General features: G+C 43.6%; 1 protein-coding gene across 2 annotated transcripts in view; it reads right to left on the bottom strand.

The window, feature by feature from the left end:
• Positions 1-11,380: 11,380 nt before the first annotated feature.
• Positions 11,381-23,682, bottom strand: part of MAPK9 (mitogen-activated protein kinase 9) — a 79,366-nt gene continuing 67,064 nt past the window's right edge. Inside the window, exon 13 of one of the 2 annotated variants that reach the window (XR_004001792.1) lies at positions 11,381-14,489. The gene's annotated coding sequence lies outside the window, so the exon portion shown is untranslated. Of the gene's footprint in view, positions 14,490-14,821; positions 14,851-23,682 lie in introns of those variants that run through there. The other variant, XR_004001793.1, reaches the window with a different exon arrangement.

The following is a 23,682-nucleotide window of genomic DNA, read 5'->3' as shown; positions in this document are numbered from 1 at the left end:
CCATAATACAAGAACTAGGGGCCACCAAATGAAGTTAATGGGCAGCAGGTTTAAAACCATGGGCAGCGCACAGTCAACTTGTGGAACTCCTTGCCTGAGGAGGTTGTGAAGGCTAGGACTACAACAGCATTTAAAAGAGAACAGGATAAATACATGGAAGTTAAGTCCGTTAATGGCTATTAACCAGGAGGGGTAAGGAAGAGTGTCCCTTGCCTCTATTTGTCAGAGGGTGGAGATAGATGGCAGGAGAGAGATCAAGTGATCATTGCCTGCTGTGTTCACTCCCTTTCGGGGCACCTGGCATTGGCCACTGTCGGTAGACAGGATACTGGGCTAGATGGACCTTTGGTCTGACTCAGTACGGCCATTCTTATGTTCTTAACAGACAGGTTATCATCAAGTGATCCATGCCCTGTCACTCAATCCCAGCTTCTGGCAAACAGGGGCAGGGAAACCATTCCTGCCCATCCTGGTTAATAGCCATTGATGGACCTATCTTCTATGAATCTATCTAGCTCTCCTTTGAACCCCATTATAGTACTGGCCTTCACAACACACTCTGGCAAGGAGTTCCACAGGTTGACAGTGCGTTGCGTGAAAAAATACTTTCTTGTGTTTGTTTTAAACCAGCTACCTTGGCCCCTTGTTCTTGTATTATGAGGAGTAAATAACACTTCCTTATTTATTTTCTCTATTTCACTCATGATTTTATAGACCTCTATCATATCCCCCCTTAGTCACCTCTTTTCCAAGCTGAAAAGTCCCATCTTATTAATCTCTCCTCATACGGAGGCCGTTCTATACCCCTAAACATTTTTGTTGCCCTTTTCTGAACCTTTGTTCAGAAATGTTTGTAGGATTGGGCTCCTTAATTCCAGAAACGTGTAGACATGGTAAATATGAGATATATGCCATAAGTCATGATGGAACTAACAGTAAAGAACTGTGACATTCCCCAGGGTGCAATCTGAAGTGCTGGTCTGCAGTATTCCCTTAGCTCTCCAGCCTGGTGAACAGCAACCCCTCCAGGCTCTGCACACACACAAACACTAACATGTAAAATCACTCCCAGATGGGTACATGAATGCTATGCCTAGCCATCCATGAATTACATACAGGGCAACACCCGCATATCCCCAGTTCAGCCTTGCTCCCCAGAAATGTGCATCTTATACTGCTCAGTATTCTCCTGGATAGTGTATGCTCATAGTAAGTCCATCATTCCAACACTGGGTAATGATTATGCACCAGCCTTGTTCATCAAATAGAGGTTTTCAAACACTTCAATCAAAACATACTAGTTTAGATCAGTGGTTCTCAACCAGGGTTATGCAGAAGTGTGTGAGAAGGGGTAACATCAACTCATCTAAATATTTCCCTAGTTTTACAACAGGCTACATAAAAAGCACTAGCAAAGTCAGTACAAACTAAAATTTCATACAGACAGTGATTTGTTTATGCTGCTCTATATACTATACATTGTGACATGTAAGTACAATATTTATATTCCAACTGATTTTTTTTATTAGATGGTAAAATGAGAAGTAAGCTGTGGCACTTTTTTTAAGTCTGGTTTTGTAAGTGAGTAGTTTTTAAGTGAGATGTAACTTGGTGGTATGCAGGAAAAATCAGACTCCTGAAAGGGGTACGGTAGTCTGGAAAGTTTGGAGTCACTGGTTTAGATAAAACAATAAAACAAGTTTATTAACTAGAGAAAGATAGGCTTTCAGTGATTACAAGTAATAAGGCATAAAAGTCAGAATTGGTTACAAAACAAATAAAAAGATAAAACCGCAAGCTAATACCTAAATTAACTAAAAAGCAAGTATCTCTCTCACCATAATCTGTAATAATTCACAAGCTGGATTCAATGTTCTTCAGGTAGACGTCGGTGTCATGAGCAGAGAGATGGGAGGAGAAGAGAGGGGTCCTGTGAAGGTCACTGTGTCTTATTTTTATATCCTCCTCCTCTCTTTGAGGATAAACCCCCACAGGGATGTAGACAAACAGTCCAATGTATGTGAGATTTCAACCGTAGATGGGATGAAATGTACATTTCTTGTTTACACTTCCCTGTTGCTGAAGAATGGTTGCTTAAGTAAGTGATAGCCCCCTTGACTTCTTGATCCCTGTCTGGAATTGTTTGTGTGTCTTTGTCTCTGAAAACTTGTTTGTGGGTGTTACCCAGAACTACAGCATATTTCAGTAATAATCACATAGCAAAATCTAATAATTTTACATGAAGTGATGTTACACACATTTCAACAGGATAATAATATTGGGCAGACTATGAATTTTCAAATGATGCCTCACAAGGCATACTTTGTACAAAACATATCAGAACTATATAAAAGTGGTGAACATGGGGTACAGGGTGTTGTAAGCACTAATCACCCTTCCGTAGTGTAAGGGCTTTGGTCCAGATCCTCAAGGAGCTGCCTAAATATCTTACACACACACACACACACACAGTCCTGCATGTTTCAAAAGCTTCCTGATGCCTCAAAGTCATTTTCAGTAGCAACATTCTTGGCAATTTTTTGAGTCTGTGTAGCATATCCAGTATCATTAAACTAAACTTGGCTTGGAACCAGATGCTCTCAGAAGAATTTACAAAACAAACAGCTAAAAGGCATTTAACAGCATGCAGTAGCCAATTAAGCGCTGCATTATTTAGAATATTTTACTAATAATAATTGAATTTTTTTTTAGAGAGATGGTGTATTTTACTCTCCTTTGGGTCTGTGAACTATTTTAGGTTTTGACTACTGAGAGAGTAAAAACATCCCAACCTTTGTAATAACAAAATACTGCCTGTTATCAACTATGTCATGATTCACAGGGAAAACTGCGTAACTCGAATGTTATTGCAATTAATGTTTATTAATTAAAATAAACATGCATTAGCTGAAAATAAGAAACATACTGTCAGGAAATCAGCTTAATAGCCTAGCCAGCAGAGGCAGCAAGATATACAGTAGGTTACATTTTTAAGGAGGTTGCAACTAAAGATGCTAAAAAAACCCCCACCTTTAAGGCCCTGATCCTGCAATTGATGGTGCATAAGTGCAGCAGTCCATCCATGAATGTGCATTGCATGTGTCATAGACCAGGCCCCTATTGTGCTCCAAACAGAACAAAGAGAGAGTTCCTGCCCCAAAGAGCTTGCAATCCACATAGTACTGAATGCAATTTGGGGGCTTAGTGCCTGACTAGTGCATTGTGGGACAAACATTAGGCAACCGGTTGGAAATGGATTCATTCTTTGAAATTAGTTGTGCAATTCCTGGTCAGAAAAATATTCACCTGCAGATTGTTGCAGCTACTTCAAAATTTGCAGCTGGGGCCGTGTAACTAGCCAGTGCAAGTTGCTTGGCCTGGCTTCTGACTAATGGATTTGTGCAGGTTATTGAACAGCATCATGAATTTGGGAGAACCTTGCTGAGTGTCAGATTTGCAGTCTGCGGTGTTGGCTAGTTGTGAGGTTGGAAGCTGGCTTTCAGGAAATATTCGTTTTCCAGACATCACGCTAGTGGAGCACATTCACTAGAATGTTCTCAGAAGCAACCACAAACACAAGCAAAGCGATGATTGGAACAAGACTGAGAGGGTGATACATGCTGTCCCTGCAGTTTACAGGCAAAGAGCACGGACACGTTGAACGACAGTCACATGTTCAATTACATTATACCAATACTCCCCTCATGGACCCAGATTAAAAGTCCATTGAAATCAATGGGAGTCTTTCCCTTGATGTCACTGAGCTTTGGATCAGGCCCCGGGTCTTCCAAAACAGTGCAAAACCCGCTAAGAGCAGCGAATCCCAAGGGCAGATCATGTTTTAAATTGGAAGCAAGAGCGCCAAGTGCCTATTATTGGTAATGCTAAAAGTCTTTCCACCCATTACCACTTTAGCCGAGAGCCTTTTTCAGCAACAGGCCAGCCCAACCCCTCCCCCCTGGTATGATGGGCTGCAGCGGGTCCTCACCAGGATGCAGAGAGATCAGCGCCTCATGCTCACTGCTCCTGCAAACACCTTGAGATGAGCCTGGTGCTGGAGGAGTTGAAGGCCAAGCTGCTGGAAATGCCTGACCTGAGAACCCCACTGGGGGGAACGTTGTCAGCGGAAGTGGTGAGGGGAAAGAGGAGTGTATGTGCTGGGGAGGTTTAGAATCCTGTTCTCCCCATGTCCTTGTTGTTTTTACCTCCTTGCTGCTGGGACCTTTGTCCAATGCCTGCCTCCTCAGCTGCTCGTGCTGCCTGTTTCTAGGGGGCTGGGACTTCATCTGAAGCATCTCAAAGGGCAGTTCCTCCCACCCTGGCAAGAGGCTTCGTCTGCCCCCGCTCCCCACTCCTGCAGTGTTAGTCATAACCCCGGGAGGGGGGGTGAATTAACAATCCCAGCTGGGGCCCCTCTACATATAGGGCTGCAGGTGGCTCTAGATATGCTTAACCCAGCCCTGCCAAGGAAGAGGAGGATTTGCTAACATGATAGGCCTTGCCGATGAGAGTTATTTGTTCCCTCTCCCTCTCTTGCTGCGTGACCTGAGATGGCCTGGAGGAGCCTTTGTCCTGAGATAAAAGGCAGGGCTTTGAAAAGCACTAACCTATCTGTGAACTTTCCCTCTACAATGGCCCCAGCCCCTGCCCTAGTGACCTTTACTTCTTGTGCTAAACAGCTGCATTTAATGCACAGGCACGAGACCAGAGAAGGGAAACCAACAAGATGAAAGGGGCAGGAGGGCGTCACTTATTTTGAGCGGTTCCATAAACGTGGAATAACCTGGGCAGGAGAAGAGAATGGGGAGGTTTAATGAGAAACAAAGTATCCAAGGACACTGGCAAATGGTCAGGCACCCTTTTTACCCTGTTATCTATTGCGAGGACAAAGGGACACTTCAAAGCAGTAAATTACAGACACGTTTACCATGCGGAAAGATGGGCTCTGGCGGTTAAGGCTCTAGCCTGGGACCCAACAGAACTGCATTCAGTTCCCAGCTCTGCCAAGGACTCCCACTGCCACCTCGGCCAGTGAGCAGGGGTTACATTTTCAAAAGTACCTAAGTCATTTAGGAGCTTAGACGACGTGTAAAATGGTGATAAGCAGCTTTCCTCTCTCCCACCCTTTGTCTATCTTCTTCATTTACACAGCATTTACCAGATATGTTTACAGTACTTGGCACCACGGGGCCCTGATCTCACTCAGGGCCTCTTGCTGCTACTGAAAGACAAATAAAGAAACAATAATAATAAAAAGAAAGCTCTTTACACGGCATGAAATCCACATATGGAACTCCCCAGCATGAGAGTTCAGGGGACAGATGCTATGGCTGAGTTTTAAGAGAGCTGGATAGTTTTACCACCAATTAGTAACCCTGCAAGAATTGCCCAGGAAGGCAATGAGAATCCAATTACCCGTTCAGGCCCTCCACGAATTGTTTGAGATGGGCAGGAAGGGAATTTCTCCTCTTTGGGCAATACCATTGCAGTATTGTGCATCTGCATGGAGCAGGGGGTACAAGGATGTACCATCTCTTAGGGAAGGAAAGAAAAAGAGGGAAACAATCAGGCTGCAGGTATTGCTTTATCAGCTGATAAAGGACCATATGAGGGCAGCAGCAGCAGCAGCTACTTATCCCCCAAATTTAAAAGGCCAGGTGCTAGGAAAACAAGCTGGGAAAGTTTCCTCTGAGAAGGTGACCCCCTCAGAGAATTCACTGATGACTAAGCCAGCACAGAGAGTGGGATTGGGATGTTAGCACAAAACTAGCAAGCAGTGGGGAGGCATTGTAACTCTCATACGCTATCCTGTTCCTCCTTGCAGGTTAGAGACCTATTCCTGGCTGACATTAGCAGCAAATTGCTACCACCCAACAGGCTCAGCTATTCTAGTCAGCAACTAAAGGGGTGAGTGGTTGGAGGAGCCAAACTGCATCCCCTCCTTGCTCACCTGCTCCAGGGAAGAATTAAGCAGGCAAGTAGCCCTACTTACTCCCATGTGCCTGGACCAATGGTCTGGGTAACCCATAGTGTCCTCCTGGGCAATCACCTCATCTGAGTCAGACTCCAGCCAAAAGGAAGTAGTAAGTCTTAAAGGCGTATACTGAGTCCTACCTTTTGGAGGTCTCTGGAAAGCTATTTCATGTTTGTTAAAACCAGATTCTGTTGCATTTGAGACAGTGACGGCCATTTGTTTTCCTTTTCTTATCCCTAGTGGATAAAAGTCAAGAGCGTTCTGGACATCTGCTATTTCTTGTTCAGAACATTTACGCCCATAATACTCCATTTTGATGTGCTGGCTATGGGTATAGCTGAAGGCAGGACACGACAGTAGATGGACCCATGATCTGGCAATTCCTATTATCCCCACGATCACATTTTAACTCCTCTTTTAGATCCTGTTTTATTACTAGCCCCAACATTTTGCAAATTAGTTCTTCTGAAGAATTTCAGATTAGCAGGGAACCTTTCTTCCTTCAAAGCACAAATCTCAGGATGTTTCACTGAAGACATTGCATGAGTCCAGGGAACAAAAATAAAAAAATGTGATATGAAAGATTCTTTGCCTCTGTCAACTCACTCGGTTAACAAGAAAGTCTGGGGCTCTCTCCAACTGCCAGTCATTTCCCCTGAAAAGCAGATGTGTCCTCTCATTAATTGTGTTCCACTCCTTTAGCTGCCTGCTACTGTTAAACTCTGAGCAGAAGACCTGAAGCTATGACCACTACTGATTTTGCTACTGATTTTTCTCTTTTTCACTGCCACTACTGTACATGCAAATAGATGGTAATGACTCAGTATTATAACTTTTAGCAAAGGCAATTTAATCAAGTGATTAGGACTTATCAGTGTCTCTTATTTATTTTTAAGCAGCAGAGAAGGAAAAAAGACTTATTTAGAACTGCAGTTTTATCATGTAGCAAAATGCCAGCAAGATTACCCTATTTCACAATCCGCTCAGTGGTAACTTTGTTAATATGACTGACATACGGCAGAATAAAATTCTGATCATTTCAAACACGTATCACATTGTACCATATTCTCTTCCGCGTGCAACCAGTCAGGGCACTACAGTGAATATAAAAGTGAGTTTCTCAGAGGTGATACTTTCTTGCTAGCTAAGGCCCCACTCTACCAAAGCACAGGTGTAGCTTTAGTCAGTAATCAGTAAAGCTAGATTTGTTACTGCAATTGTGATCGTGGATAAAAATAGAGCTGGTCAAAAAAATTGCAAAGTGTCATTTTTCCCCCTATACATTTTCAAAAATGTGCATGGTTTCCCAACCTGCTTGAAAGAGCATTGTTTTGACTTCCACTAATTATATCAATATGAATCTGATCTTGGCCAGAGGAAATAACTATTTACACAGCATCAATGATCAAGTGCAATCTGCTACTAGCACAGAAAACATATTAATAGACGGGAGGGAGATACACATATGGAACATTTGCTTTAAGAAATCAGTTAACAGTTGACCATGCATGGAGGATATATCTACACAGTGTGATCAAAATTATTTAGGAGTGACATTCAAAAGCAGAGCTGTGTGAAGCCCATCAGTTTCAGTTCACACTGAGTCTCGGGAACTTTCCTAGGAAGTTTGGTGCATATGTATCGTCCTGAAACTCAAAACAAAAGGGGACATGGTCGGAAGTGGACACAACCAGCAATTTAATGCAGCGTTCAGACAAAGTCAATCAAGAGTTGATAAATAAACTATAAAATGCTATTTCAACATCTTCGTTACGGGACTGGTGGATCTGGCTGATTTAAAAAACAGCAGAGAAACACTAGTTGCAGTTAAGCCTTTCAATGTATCCCTTCCGATTGCTGTTGAAGGGTATGCTTATGTTCATTTTAAACAAAATGTGATTTACAAGGTACTTATGCATAAAGAAGCATGCTGTGGCTCACCACCCTAGGAACATTCTAGAGAAGATCAGGGGTGCGGGGTGAGCTCAACATGTGGAGTGGAGAAGTATAAGCATGTGAGGAACAAATCCATATATGGAAAGCCTAAATATGATTGGTTAGAGGTTTGTGTTATGTAACTTGTTATGTAACTGCCATGTGCTATAAAATAACAATGGGAGGGGGTCCTTGCTGGAGGGACTCTGCCTGATTTTTGTACCCAGGGTTCTCCCTTTGTGCACATTGAATAAAGCCTTGTTCAACTGAATCAAATCAAAGACCCTTGATTCTGCCCAGTATCTGACTCATTTGGGAACCACAAAATCCCAACACTGTTTATGGATTGTAGGGGCAGACAAAAAAAGACTGAATGACAGATTAACGTGAGCCTCCATTGTGGTTTTGCTAACAGGGCCAAAACCAAAGAACCAAATAAGTTTTGCCTGGTTATGGTGCAGAAGTTTTGCACAGCCCTATTCAAAATGTTCAGCATTGGACCTTGTCTGGGAGAAGCACCCGAAGTCTAGATACTTACCCAATGTTTATCACAACTATCCACACTTCTTGGGTCTGCACAATTGGATTGAAAAATGAAAGTACAGACTCCTCCTGGAGATTCCTGGTATTTTCTGCTTCTGGTTGGACCATCAGATTCTATGAGAACAGCCTTTCCCGTGACATTTTAGTGTTTCATTTCCTTGTGCCACCACAACCCAGCAATGCAGAGGTAGATTGTCCCTTGTGCTCTTCCAATCTTTGTTTCAGATGCAGTCTGTCTTCCAGGGAAAGCAGACCCAGCCCAACTCAGCAGGTCTCATGGAGAGTTTACCATCTTAAAAAGATTTTATTTATGAGGTACAGTTGTAGATGTCACCTCTTTGATCCCTAGTTTTGCAAATCATAGCAAGCAAAATAACTTGCTGGATGCCAGGGATAATTTTTTTCTTTTGCCAGTTTTTGTAACGTTCTAGCATTTTATTACTGACGTTTGAAGCGTTGTTTGATTTTCCCCTGAAGAATTGCTCACACTATCAGGTCAGCTTGAGGGAAAGTTTTATTTACATTTGTCTTAAGGAAAAGCCTCGTTAAAATAAATCCTCACATCCAGTGGTACTATTTTTTCTTGTGTTTACTATCAAGTTACACACTTGCTGAACATACAGAATAGCACGTACTGTTTATATTTCTAGAGTGCATTAACGCATTACATCAACAAGAGTTACACCCTGAGTAGCAATTATAGTCTATAATTCAGACTCCTCCAGCTCTGTGTAGAGGAAAGGAACTTTGGAATAGATGTCATCGCTGGATCATGAACAAATTCATTGTGTGGAACCATGCACAGTGCCATGGTCTGATTTTATCACGGAACAGGATTTTACCTGTCTTTCATTAAGTTTGTGGTTATTTCCCAATTTTCAAGTTCACCACTGCATGTCAGAATTATTGACAGCTTCCTTTTGCTGTGTCAAGCTGTCTCCATTGACTTCAATGAGAGGAGTTGGATTAGACCCTTTGGGCATGTCCACAGTGCAATAAAAAACCTGCAGCACCAAGTCTCAGAGGCCAGGTCTGCTGACTTGGGCTTGCAGGGCTCAGGCTGTGGAGCTAAGAACAGCAATGGAGCAGATCGGGATCAGGCTGGAGCCCAGGTTCTCAGATCCACTCCCCTCAAGCAGTCTCAAAGCCCAGGCTCCAGCTCAACCCCAAAGTCTATGTTGCAATTGTATAGCCCTGCCAGCCCCAGCCAGCTGACCCAGGCACCACAGCCAGGCTGTGGGTCTTTTATTGCAGTGAAGACATGTCCTTTGTCTCTGGACAATATCAAGGAGATGCAAACCTGTCTCACACTAGTAGCTTCAATCTGAGAGATGGTTGGGAAACTGCATTTCAGTTCCATGAAAATGTGAGTTTTTGCAGAAAAAATTTCATCAGGGCAAAAAGCTAAAAATTCAAATATTTCTGTGGTACTGAATTCCTGCAATATTTCATTCTGGAGGAACCAGATGAGTGATTTGCCAGGAAACATAGCAGAGTTCCTCTTGGAGTTCTTTGAATTCCACAAAATGTTTCAATTTGAGCAAATCAGCCAAATCCAAACAGAAAAATGTTTAAATCAGATTTAGCTGAGCTGGTCAGAAAAATTCTTATGTTTCTGAGCTGCTTGCAGAACAGTATGTTTGTGCTGCACCAGTACTTCATTTCCAGAACTTTTAGTGAGAGAGCAAGTAGATTTTCCTTTAACTTCTGCCAAAGGTATAACCCAGGACTAGAAAAATCTCTTGGCCAAATTTCTTACAGTAACTAAGTTCTCTGTTCACGAATTCTACTTAGATAAATTAAAAGCGAGCATTAGGTCATGACTTAGAAGACTCAGGAAAATCTTTGCTGAGGACCGCTCTGAAAAAAATCTCCTCCTTTGTTTCTTTTCTTCATCCTCTTTTCTTCTACAGAAATACAAGTGAAAACACAGCTATATTCCCTTAGTAGTCTTCAACTCCAAACTTGACAGTGGGGTCCAGTGGACAGGATACAGAACTGGACTCAGGAAACCTGAGTTCTGTTCCTTGCTCTCCCACTGGCCCTGATCTTAGGCCAATCACTGTGGGTATGTCTACATCTACAATTTTGCAGCGCTGGTTGTTACAGCTGTATTAGTACAGCTGTATAGGGCCAGCGCTGCAGAGTGGCCACACTTACAGCAACCAGCGCTGCAAGTGGTGTTAGATGTGGCCACACTGCAGCGCTGTTGGGCGGCTTCAAGGGGGTTCAGGGAACGCGAGAGCAAACCGGGGAAGGAGACCAGCTTCCCCGTGGTTTGCTCTCGTGTTCCCCGAACCCCCCTGCAAACTGCAGGGAAGGAGACCTGCTTGCTCGGGGGTTCGGGGAACGCGAGAGCAAACCGGGGAAGGAGACCAGCTTCCCCGCGGTTTGCTCTCGCGTTCCCTGAACCCCCCTGCAAACCGCAGGGAAGGAGACCTGCTTGCTCAGGGGTTCGGGGAACGCGAGAGCAAACCGGGGAAGGAGACCAGCTTCCCCGCGGTTTGCTCTCGCGTTCCCTGAACCCCCCTGCAAACCGCAGGGAAGGAGACCTGCTTGCACGGGGGTTCGGGGAACGCGAGAGCAAACCGGGGAAGGAGACCTGCTTCCCCGCGGTTTGCTCTCGCGTTCCCCGAACCCCCCTGCAAACCACAGGGAAGGAGACCTGCTTGATTACCAGAGAGGCTTCCTCAGGTATGCTGGGATACCTGCTTATTCCACGGAGGTCAAGAAAAGCGCTGGTAAGTGTCTACACTTGATTACCAGCACTGGATCCTCTACACCCGAGACAAAACGGGAGTACGGCCAGCGCTGCAAACAGGGAGTTGCAGCGCTGGTGATGCCCTGCAGATGTGTACACCTCCTAAGTTGCAGCGCTGTAACCCCCTCACCAGCGCTGCAACTTTGTGATGTAGACAAGCCCTGTATCTCTTTGCCTCTGCTTCCTCTCCCCTCCCATTCATCTGTGTTGCCTATTTAGATTGCAAGTTCTTGTGGGGAGGGACTCTCTCTCATGATGTGTTTGTGTAGCACTTAGCACAATGAGGTCCTGAATGCAGTTGGAGCCTGTAGCTGCTGCAAGTAACACAAAAAACTAACAAAACTACCTAGACTATTTTACATAAACAACAAACTAGAGCCTCTCCGCCACACACCTCTGGCCTGGACAGAAATAAAACACACTTCCCTCTACACTAAGCACTGCAGAGAAATACAGCACTCAGTGCCTAACGGTCTACATCCCGGGGCACAATAAAGTTAGCCAATCTGCTAAATGAATCTGGCCCAGCTCTAATGGCCCCCAGAACATTCCTTCGTGACATTTATTATGCTGTCCTCAAATTAATCTGGGCTCTTAGACTGAACAAAGCAACCATAGTTCTGCCACACCAGTCATCCGTTTTTAACAATTTATGTTAATTACAGGCCCACTAGGCTTTCAAAACAGCCCTCTCCTGGTTTTCTTCCTCTCCCTCCAGCTGTTCCTTCAGCAGCTCTTTGTGTGGATCTTTCTCTCCTCTCCTGCTGTATATGGGGGTACCGCAGGGCTCTGTCTTCGGTTCTTTACTCATCACTTTACACCTTGGCTGTGGGAAATTTCCGCCATTCACACAGTGTCAGCTAGCTGTATGTGTCTGACTTACAGATCTCATGTGGTGTTCAGCGATCACACATGGCGTGAGGTGGTTGCAGGAGCTCTGCTTTATTCAGTGTCTGATTCCAACCAGCTGTGCCTAATAAGTAACAAGAGCTTCACAGTCCCCATTGAAGCTCTGTGAGTCTGTCATTTTTACACAATGCATAAGTAATTGGTGGAGGAACTCATTCTGAGGCCAGGAGCTTAGTACGATTTTTAAGAGAATCAGGTGTTTATTTGGATAAAGAGAATATCCAAAATTACATTAGGATGAAAAGAGGTGGGTATCAACCTTCATGCAATAGGGCCTGGGTGACCACCAGCTGACAGAGATGTGGAAGATAATTCCTCTATGGGCAAATTATCCTATTCCAGGGACTAGATGACCTCCTGAAGTACCTTCTAACCCTGATATTCTATGATTCCTGGATCTTCCTCTGAAGCATCTGGTGCTGACCTCTATCAAAAACAAGATACTAGACTAGATGAGACCTGATCTCATGTAACAAAATTCTTCGTTCTTGACTCACCAGAGCTGGTTGAAATATTCCAAATTGTGATTTTTCGACATTAACATGATACTGTACGTTGTTTGCAGAAAATCATCCCTTTCCCCACAGCAGCTATAGAGGTGGTCAAAACATTTCAAGATAAACAACAAAACAGAAAGGAACTAAATTTTCTGCCAGAAAATTTCACAAACAAATCTGCTTTTCCAACCAGCTCTGCTTATGATTGATAGCACTTTGGAGGCAAAATACTATCTGTCCAGCCACATTAGCCACTATCCTCTGCACCAGCAAACACCTGATGCCAGTTTTTAGGAAACAGTAATAAGATGAATGGCATTAAGATAGGATCTTTTTTAATGTGCTTTTCATTGTTCTTCACACAAGAGGTTACCCACAGCACAGAAAAATTGTCAGAGAAAGGAAACAACCGAAATCAGCAAAAAGGGACAAGAGAAAAGGCTTCTCCTTTCTCTACATTACAGTTTTGCAGAATCAGATGCAGGAGGGGAAAATATATATATCCCTGCTGAAAAATAGAACATTTCAAGGTTATACATTACTGGGAAAAGTGAGATCTAAATAAAAGTGGACTTAAGAAACTGCTAGCTGGAAATGCAGAACTAATGTCACATCATTCTGATGACTACTTCAGATGTCTAGACTGTATTTAAAGCTGGCATCATCACTCAAGTGACAGGAGTCTGATTGTTTTTTTTTAACTGACATTAAGATTCTTTTCATCTTTTCTTTTCATTCAGTAGCTCCCATCAACAGGAGTTCCAAGCCCGAGTTAAAGAGAATGGCCTTTTGAAGCAGACAGAGTGAGATTTTCAGAAATGCTTAGCATTGGCTTAATTCTCAACATTGACTTTGACTTCTCACCTTCGATGTTTGCATAATTAATACAAAAATTAAATGGCAATGACAGTAAAACTGTTTCCAATAAAATAAACACAGGAGAGGCAGTTTTGCATTTCTGGGTTGTGCTCCTCAGTTCTAATGCAGCAGGAGTTATTTTATAAATAACAAAACTAAGAATAAGAAACAATTTTAGCCAGTTACACATTTAAAAAATGGTGGGTCCCAAAAAGTTGCAAACCCAGAACCTAAACTTCCTTTAAAGCAATCAAGTAACCACTGTTTAAGTCAAAAGCAGTGAAGGGAAGAACAGAGGCAAACACCAAGCCAGATTTCTGTACATTTTGTAAGGATCCTTTTGTTAAACCGTAAAAATGTGCAAGCTGCATGTGTTGCCACTCTGTCACTCTCACCTGTTAGCTGGATGGGACCAAGATGGCTTTCCATTCGCCAACACACATACACCAGCACCAGACGGTGCAGTTTATAGAACACATCTAATTTCTGATCATCCATTGACAGCTCAGTGAAACTGACAACGTCCTTCTCTCCCTCTCATGCAAAATTGAAGCTAGAAAATCGAGACATTTATTGTCTTGCATATACAGTTGCTCTCTTATACAATGGCTGTCAATAGCCCGGTACCACAGCAAATGCCAATAGTTCTGCAGAGCAAGGATGAGTGTCTGGGTACCCATTTCACTATAGTTTAGCTGCAGTGATCATGGCTGGCTAGGTATAGAAATGAAATGGCTACGATGCAGATCCCACTGGAAAATAAGACACTCCCTCACTTCCCCAAAAAGGCATCCTGAACAAAAAGAACAGAGTTCTGCCCTTTTGATGTCTGTAAAATCAGAAGAGGGGAAAAGGTTTTCTGTTGTTTTAATGGTAGGTTTCACAGAGCTTTAAGACCCAAATCCTCCTCCTCTTGCATCCCTGTTGGAGCGGCCGTCCTGGTCTTTGTTGGGAATTCGGTGGCGGATCCCTCAGTCCGTCTCTTTGTCTTTGAGCTGCTGCCAAAGTGCCGCTGAAGAGAAAGAGAGGGAATTAAGGACCGACCACTAAACAGCCACCGAAGAATGGATCGGCGCAATTGAGCTGCTGCTGAAGTGCTGCCGATCAGCAATTTTTTGCCTTTTTTTTTTTTGCTGTTTTTTTTTCCCCTTTGCTGCTTGGGGCGGCAGAAAACCTGGAGCCAGCCCTGCTCATCATGGAAAAGATATTCTAGAGACAGGGTACCTGTGGGTTGGATAAGGATAGGTATAGTCCCACCTCAGCTATGCCCTCAGTTGCAGAGCTACTGAAAGATGATACACCTGTTTGGCATAGACAGATAACTCACTTTCCTCTTTCTCTTTTGCTGCAAAGGAGCAAATAAAGATGACAATCTGGAAGCAAATAAAGGTAGAAAGAGTCAGATTTACAGATCTCAGGACTCAGAGGGCTACACAGAGAAGTGCCAACAGAAATTTTGGATATTATCCATCTACATTGTAAAGAAACGTTCCTGCAATTATTCACCTGAGTAAATCTGCTAGTGATGCAAATATTTGCTTCATTTTCTTCTACATCTGATGGAGGTAACTTGGACAACTACCACTCTGCCCCTTAATTTTTTTTTAAATGTTTTAGAATTAAGTAGGAGTCATGAGAGGCCAGCAGGTAAATGGGCAACTACTAAGCAACAAACTCATTTGTTTGGGCTCCTTGTTCATCAGAATCTCTATATTGTGAACTTCCTTTAATTGTGTGGCATGCATTGTTAGGCTGGATGAAATAAGAGAGAGAGAGGGAGAGTAACAGCACTTCCTGGAGACTCCTTTTATACCTACACTCAAGCCCTTACTCCTAGCTCGTTTTTATTTAGTATGGCACTTGTACACAAGGGTGCCTTTCATAGCTCTGCAAAGTCACCTGTCTGAAACAGTCTCACATCCAAGTACATCTTTTCTGTTGAGTGAAGCACACAGCGCCCTTCGTTGCAAGGAGCGTGTAGGTCTTTTTAATAAATATTTCCCCCTCCCCCACACATACACCATGTCCATCTTCATTTTCTGTACATGTGGAGTGGCAAAATATCCCCTAACTTTGCTTTACAAAAGGTTCGTCAAAAATGACTATTGAACTTGGAGAAATACCTCAATTTTTTCTCACTGAAAATTTCCACTCTATGAATTTCACCTACAGCAACTTAAAATTAGAAAAGCAACTGGTGACATCTAGTGGTCATTAGGTTAAACACACATGTGCTCTGCTAGTCAGGGGGAAAAAAAAATGTCAGGTTTTTCTAGTCCTGAAGAGGGCTCTATGTAGCTTGAAAGCTTGTCTCTCTCACCAACAGAAGTTTGTCCAATAAAAGATATTACCTCACTCACCTTGTCTCTCTAATATCCTGGGTCCAATGCAGCTATAACATCAGTTCAAACAACATTCCTTTCACACATAATGGCCCAGATCCCCAAAGATATTTCAGCACCTAACTCCCATTGAAATTAATGGCAGCTAGCTGCCTAAATACCTTTGAGGATCTAGGAAATAACTCTGTACATGTGGTGATGCTTTTCATCTGGAAGGATTCTGATGTGCTTAACTTTAACATAGAGATGACAGACTCCCCTTACCCCCTACAGTGAAATGCAGTTACAGTGGTTTAAAAGCAGTGATAGTACAGGGGCACTTAGGAGAGGAATTGAGGAATATTTTATTCAATGCAAACTCCAGGAGGAGTGAGAATTAAAAGGATATTCAGGAGGTTTCTGGGCTCTCTACCAGGGCTGAACTGGGGGTTACAATAATAAATAATAAAAATGCCAAACTCTTCTAGAGAGTGCTTGTCCTCAGTAGCTCTCAAAGTGCATTACAAAAGAGGCCAGTATCACTATCCCCATCTACAGATAGGAAATGGAGGCATAGGGAGGGAAAGTGACTTGTCACGTCCCCCAGCAAGCAGAGCCAGGAACCGAAGCCAGGTCTCGAGTCCCAGGATGTTGCCTTACTCACCCATCCTAGACCACACTGTCTCTTATAAGCACCCTTGTTTTTGACTCTCTCTGTGCTGTTGAATGATACTAGTCTTGAGCTCCTGGTGATCCAATTCAGTTGGAACACTTCATATCAATACGCAAAAACACTATGTTGTTGTGTCAGTTAAGGTTGGACGTGAACATATCTAACCCACAAAGCAGGAAAATGAAAAAATTAAAGCATGTAATAGCACATCCTCTACCCTTCCACCCAGAGACACGTCTCAGCACTAAAACAAGTATCATGCAACAACCAAAGTCAGCCTGCACGTCCAGATCACATTTCCCTCTACTGCATTCTATGCACAGTTCTGGAAAAAACACACTTGCTTGTGTTGGGGGGTATGAACACTGCAGGGGGACACTGCAATAATTTCTGCTCTCAGTAACACCATGCTTCCACCACCAGGGCAAAACCGGGGCTTTGAGGATCTGTCAACACTAAGCAAATTAGCAGTAGGTGACAATGGAGTTAGGAATTCCTCCCCCTGCCCCATCTCTTTGTATACTCTTGCCCATAACAGATGTGGAACTTGATTTGCTGCTGCTGTAGGCCTGACAAAACCTCATTTTCAACACTGTTACAGAAACAGATGACCTGGGTGGGAAGTGGCGTCTATCCCCCTTTCTGTAAATTGTGTTGAAAATGGTTGTGGTCTCATCTTTGAAAACAGTTCAGCTGTTTTCAGCATCAGGTGAGGAAGAACCCATTTTGACAACCATGTTCAACAACATGTTAATTTTTCCCTGTAGAGGAACCAAAATTGTCACTAGATTTTGAAATACGTATACACCGCCCACTTCCCCCCATATCCTTTAATCAGAGCAGAAGTGTCAAACGTGTGTGTGTGTGTGTGGCGTGTAAGTTCACTTACACCAGGGGTGGGGGGAAAATACTGCCCACCAGGCTCTTGGCTGCTCCCTCACGCTCTCCAGGCTGTTAAAAGTTCTGCTGAGCAGCAAGGCACTCAGGCAGGCTGCCTACCTGCTGTGGCCCCACACTGCTCCCAGAACTGGCCAGCTACTGCTGGCATATCTCCGTGCACCCCTGGCAGGGGGGAGAGGCGGCTCTGCACACTGCCCCCGCCCCCAGAACTGTCTTCATAGCTCCCATTGGCTGGAAAGCAGAAAACCAGCAATGGGAGCTGTGGGGGCAGTGCCTGCGGGCGAGGACAGTGCACAGAAACTGTCTGTACCCCTCCCCCCAAGGGACATGCAGAGATGTGCTAGCAGCAGCCAGCTACAACCGCTTCTGGGAGCAATGTGGGCCACAGCAGGCAAGCAGCCCTGCCTGAGCCCTGCTGGTCAGGAGCCACCTGTGGGAAGTGCCTTCTGGCCAGAGCCTGCAACTCATACCCCCTCTCACACCCCAACCCCCTCCTGCACCCAAAATCCCTCCCAAAACCCACACACTCACCCTTTCCTGCACTCCAACACTCTGTACCAGCCCAGGCACCCCTCCTGCACCCAAACTCCCTCCCAGACCCCGCACCTCCTCCATTAATGTGCGGCCCATGACAACTTACCAAAATTTGTGGAGTGCCCCACCCTGTGAAAATTATTGCCCACCCCCAACTTCCATCCCAGTAAGCCACAGTGTAGCCTGCTGATGACCTTTCAGGGAAGTTCATACTTCAGTCAGCCTACAGTATATTCATGTCTGATAAAATGTGAATGGACTATATTGTTTTCTCTCTCTTCTTTTTTAGAGATCAGAAGAGAAACACAAGAGCAAGAAACTGGCACCAGACCAGAATCAGGAGAAAATGCTGTAACTTTCCTACAAAAAACTATTTCAAGCATGTTTCATTTTAACCACACATGGCAGCATCTCTGAATCCAGGAAGAGGTCATTCCGGACACAACATCCTGCATTCCATCCAATGGATGTACAATTAGTGCAAAGAAAAACTATTTTCAAAACATCCTAGGCCTATGCAAGCTGAAGGTTTGAATCCAAGTTCTTCCTCTGCCTCGGGGTACAAACAAACCAAAAATACAACTTGTATTTCTGTCATTAACCTTTAATTTGGAAGGAAACTAGTGCAAACAACCTATTCCATTTACTCTCTCAGGAAGGCCATTTTGGGGATTTGTACTGCAGTGTTCCTGTAGACTGGGTGTTTAACTTGAGGATAGGGGCAACAACAACGCTGGGTACTACTGTAAATGATCCATCTCTTTCGCTAGACAGCATGGAGAGTTGTGCTCCATCTCCTAGAAGTACTCTTCCAGCTCCTATTGAATTCCTCCAAGGCCTTGGTATTGCCAACGTTTGCAATGTTATCACGAGTACGTGCTGCCCAAACCTCCATGTTCAAAAATCTTGAAACAAGCCCCTGAACATCATGAAATTGGCTCAGAATCCCAAGATTTTAATCTCTGTAGTGAATCCTATTTTGGGGTCTGATTTCTGAGCTCTCAAGGAGAATCGTGTGTGTATCCAAGCACCTTTACACATACATTTCAGGGCACTTAATCTGAAATGGACAAAGTCTACACACACTGGTGAGAGGGGGAGAAGAGAACATTTCCCTTTTCCTACTGACTGATCAGAAGGACTCTTTCCCCTACTCAGGACATGGTTCCCTACACTTAGCATGGGGACTTGTTGCAGCTTTTTCCTCTGGGCAAGGCTCCTGCCCTACTCTCTTGCCCTCCAAATGATGCCTTCTAGCAGCTCCCTCCCCATCAGGCTACTGACCCCCTGCCCAGTTCCCTTCCCCCTCTCTTGGGACACTGCCTGGCCCACTCTCCTTTGCCCATTATGAGGCGCCCAACAGCACTGAAGGAAGGGAGAGCATAGTTGGGCTGGAGGGAAGGATGCACATATGGTCTCTTCTCTTACCCTTCCCTGCTCCCCTTTGCTGCCAACCTCCTCCCCAAGGCAGCCCATGCCCTGAATGAGTCACAACTCCAGAGATGGAGCAGCACAGCTGCTCCCCATCCCTTCCAAGCTCAATAGCAGCAGCAACTTCATTCCCCCAACACACTGCAGGATGGGGACGTTAATGGAGGTAGACACCCTGAGGGAATCCTCCCTCCTCTGAAGGTTGAAGATGGGGACAGGGGCTCGGGGACTGTTAGAACCTGGCAGTGAGGAGTAACATGGGGAACAGGTGCACCACGGAGCCAGGGCCTGCATTTTTGCATATGCTTTTGGAGGTTGAATTTTCATCCTGTGGTTGTCACACACATACACTGGGGGTTGGCCAAGGAGGTTCATCCACCAGGAAGATTGACCAAAAATGTGATATTTTCTTTGCTTAAAAAAAAACAACCAAATTTATGATTTTTAGTCCAGTCTCATGAGCTTTTGGGTTCTGACATGATTTTTTAACCCCATGGACCTGGCAATATTGAGACCCTCATGACGACTAATTTCCGTCAACCAGAGTTAGATTGTCAGATCTGTCAAGCCCCAGGAATGTTTGCATACATCTCTCTAAATAGCTGGTTGGACCAGACTGTCCTTTCCTTTTCACCAGCCAGGCCCAGGACAGGTAGGTGCTCTAACAGGATTTACAGGCACTATATGCGAATAACCATGAATCGCCTCTGGTTGTGTTCATAAATCAAGCTGTCTGGCTTTGCACCCTCACTTTTATGGCCTGCTGCTGACCTCAGTTTGAGACCATTTCCAGAATCCTGAACACAAATCTCTGTGTAAGGTGCCTGCCACCTATTCAACTTTCCCATTCAGATGAGCTGTCAGAGATTTCCCAGACTCAGTCGTATGTTTGATTTTTTCAAAAAGTTGTTAATATTAAGGATGAATTTAGCACTGACACCAGGAGACAGCTCTGACATCCTCTCTTCATTCACAGCATAGGTCCAGCACAACAAACTTCCCCACCACGCCTGACCCAAGTGGACTACCTCTCAAGGTGAAAAAGGGGAATTAACTCTCAATGCCCATTCAATCCTCGGCTGCTTTGCAGAGTGCCAAAGACACCAATTAGTGCCACTTATGGTTGGTGACACTGGTCTGAGGAACTCGAATGGTTAGAGTCATTGATATGCTTTACCAAACCCCATCAGCTAGAATTACAACCTTACATTAAAGAAAACCCACTGACCACATGAAACCCATCCTAATATATGTATGTATGCAGTGTACATACAAGAATGCTCAATCTGTCTGCATATAATTTAGATGGTAAGCTTGCTGGGGCAAAGACTGCATCTGCTCCTGTTTTCTAGCACACCGAACATAATGTCAGCACTCAAATAATATTCAGGATCACTAAACATGTCACACAAGCGGCCCTATCAAACTGATTTGTTAGTGGCTTTTAGTTCTATCTTCTGCAAAAGTATAGAGGCATAGATAACATACAGTACATCTGTTTTCTAACTCTGAGAATTTGAAGTTCTTGATATACTTTCTTAAAGCATTGGGATTAGGAGTGTGTGCACGTGTGAGAGAGGGGAAAGGGGGCTCATTTGTATAAATCCTTTTTCACAAGATACAATTAGCATATGGAACTCACTGCCCCAAGACAGAGGCAAACAATTTAGCAGGATTCAACAAAAGGATTGAATATCTAGGTGATAAATAAGAATATCCTCAACAATGACACTGGCTGAAGTATAAGTATATGTATGGATGTCCACTCTGATGCTTCTGGGCAAGCAGACAGATCACTAAATGCTTGAGATTAGGAAGATACTTCGATGATAGTCATATTATCACATAACTGACAACTATGGTTGTTTACACCTTTCTCTGAAGCATCCAAAATGAGCAACTGCTAGAAATAAGATACCAGATTAGATCAGCCAGTTTTGCCACTGGGCTAATGCAGTAGAGCAGTTCCTGTATCAAGGTGCACTGTTCTCAGATTTGTTGTCACCACCACCCCTTACTACAGAGGTGTTCTTGTGGACTGCGCACCAGAGGCATTGACAGAGCAATTGCAAAGCTACAGCTCACTTCTCAGATGCATAGAATGGAACACACAGACAGGAGATATTTACACATACAGAGAAACATGAAAAACCTTTGCATCTGAAGTGAGCTGTAGCCCACGAAAGCTTATGCTGAATAAATTTGTTAGTCTCTAAGGTGCCACAAGTACTCCTGTTCTTCGAGCATACATAAAATTTAAAAAAAAAAAGAATGAATGAATGAAATGTTGAAGTGATGCTTGAGTCACTTGTACTTCTTTGGTTGAGTTAGTACATTGTCAGGCAAAATGTGTGTCTAATGAACATGGGCAGCGACTTAGATTGCAAACTTCAAGGCACAGCCATTTCTGTTTATGTATGTACAGTGCCTAGCACACTGGGGCTGCAGCCTCTAGGTACTACCACACTACAAATTAACAATAGTTCAGATAGTGATAAAATGCTACATAAAACACAGGAATATAACTTTGCGAAACCAGTAAGAGACCCATCCAGAAAGACCAAATCCATCCAATATCCATCTTCTCCAATGCAATCCTCAAGAAGCCGCACGCTGAAGTTTTTGCAGATGATTTCTGCACACAGATTTAAACTTGCTGAGTCTGAAACAGCCATTGAAAAAGTCCTCAGTAAATACTTTCAGAAAGATTTAGCATTATAAAATGTTTAGGAATTATTTTTGTTTATTTTCCATCTACCACCAGAGAGGATGTCATTTGCAGAAAATAAAAACAGTGACAGAAGAGTAAGATAGTCAAAGGATGTGATAGGAAGTCACTTCTAAGGCAGAAAGTGTCCTCTAAATAACTCTGTCAGGGCCAGTTGAACATGTAGTTTGCCCTACTTCAGGGGTTCTCAAACTTCATTGCTCCATGATCTCCTTCTGATAACAAAAACTTACTACACACCCCAGGAGGGGAAACCGAAACCTGAGCCAGCCTGAGCCCAGTCACCCCAGGCTGGGAGTGGCAGGGGAGGGGGGTGATGACAAAGCTGAAGCCCAACGGTCCTGTTAAAAGAATGTCTGACAAGAAATTCTACATTTGAATGAAAAGAGGAAGAAGGTCTTTCACATTTGTGTTAAGTAGCAGCTGGTGCTCCTTTACAGTTGTCTGCCTCTCTCTCCCACACACACCTGTTTCGTCAGAAAGTAATTTATCGTAAAAGATAGAGAATCTCATTTTTCAGAGACTTCAGCCATCTGTTATTTATGAAACATACAACTGGTGTAAAGCAATGACGTTATTCCAAGAAAAAAAAAGTCTCTGGGGTATTAAGGCTTTTGTTTGGTAGCAATTGCCGTTCTTGATTTTTTTAATCTACTCACTACTTTACTTCTGCAAAACAGAATCTGTGGATCCCACTCCTTCAAGTCAGCAGTTTTCTTGCCCTCAGTATGTTTGTAGTTCTTATCTCTCGATTCTTCTTATGATCATAATCTCAAGTCTTCTTCAGATTTACAGAATATTCAATCTGCTTGTTCAAGTTTTAGAACTGTTTTCTATGGAGGAGGCTTAGAGAAAAAATTTCACAAGTCTCATTTACTTTCTATGATCTGGAAGGCACCTAGCAGAGCTCTGGGCACAGTGGGATGAATAATAGTGTGTTATTCATTTGAGAGGAGGGAGATACCTTAAAACTCATATAAAAGCACAGCTAGTGGATGATGAAGTCTGCCTTGGTGGCGGTTGGGAATTGTAGTCAAATTCCACTAAACCAGCCCAAATCAATCAAAACAGTATTCCTATCTGACTAAAAGCTGTATGAGCCTTGTCCAGCAGGGCTTATAGGTCTGAGGAAAGAAAAATTCCATGAAGGATGGTGAGCTCCCCTACAAAGGGTTATGAACATTTGGCAGTTTCACTCAAGTTCTCAAAGTTTCCCAGTAGACTAGGGAGTCTAATGGAAAGGTGATGACCAGTTTTTCTCTAGCAAAGGGGACCAACTTTCAATTTTGTATCTTCCTGTGGGACTAATCCACCATTTAAAATCCAATACATGCAAATCTAGGATGTAGCAAATTCATAACATAGCCTTTTAAAATAAAACAGATAATATAACAGCCTACCACTCTTAGAAAGAGGCTCATGAAAGCAACAGGCTCAAGAGATACTTTTAAAGCATATGTGGAGTAGCTTTTATTTTGTGTGAATCACTTCCAGAGGGTTTTTTCTTGTTTTAAATACAAACACTGAGTCAGGTTAACAGAAAAGATAGTAAGAACATCAGAAAGAGGGACTCAGCATAGATATGTGATAAATCTGGAAGAAAACATACAAAAAAAAA

The sequence above is a fragment of the Gopherus evgoodei genome, chromosome 8 (genome assembly GCF_007399415.2).
Source record: "Gopherus evgoodei ecotype Sinaloan lineage chromosome 8, rGopEvg1_v1.p, whole genome shotgun sequence".
Taxonomy (NCBI): domain Eukaryota; kingdom Metazoa; phylum Chordata; order Testudines; family Testudinidae; genus Gopherus; species Gopherus evgoodei.
This window is presented reverse-complemented; position numbering and strand designations above follow the sequence as displayed.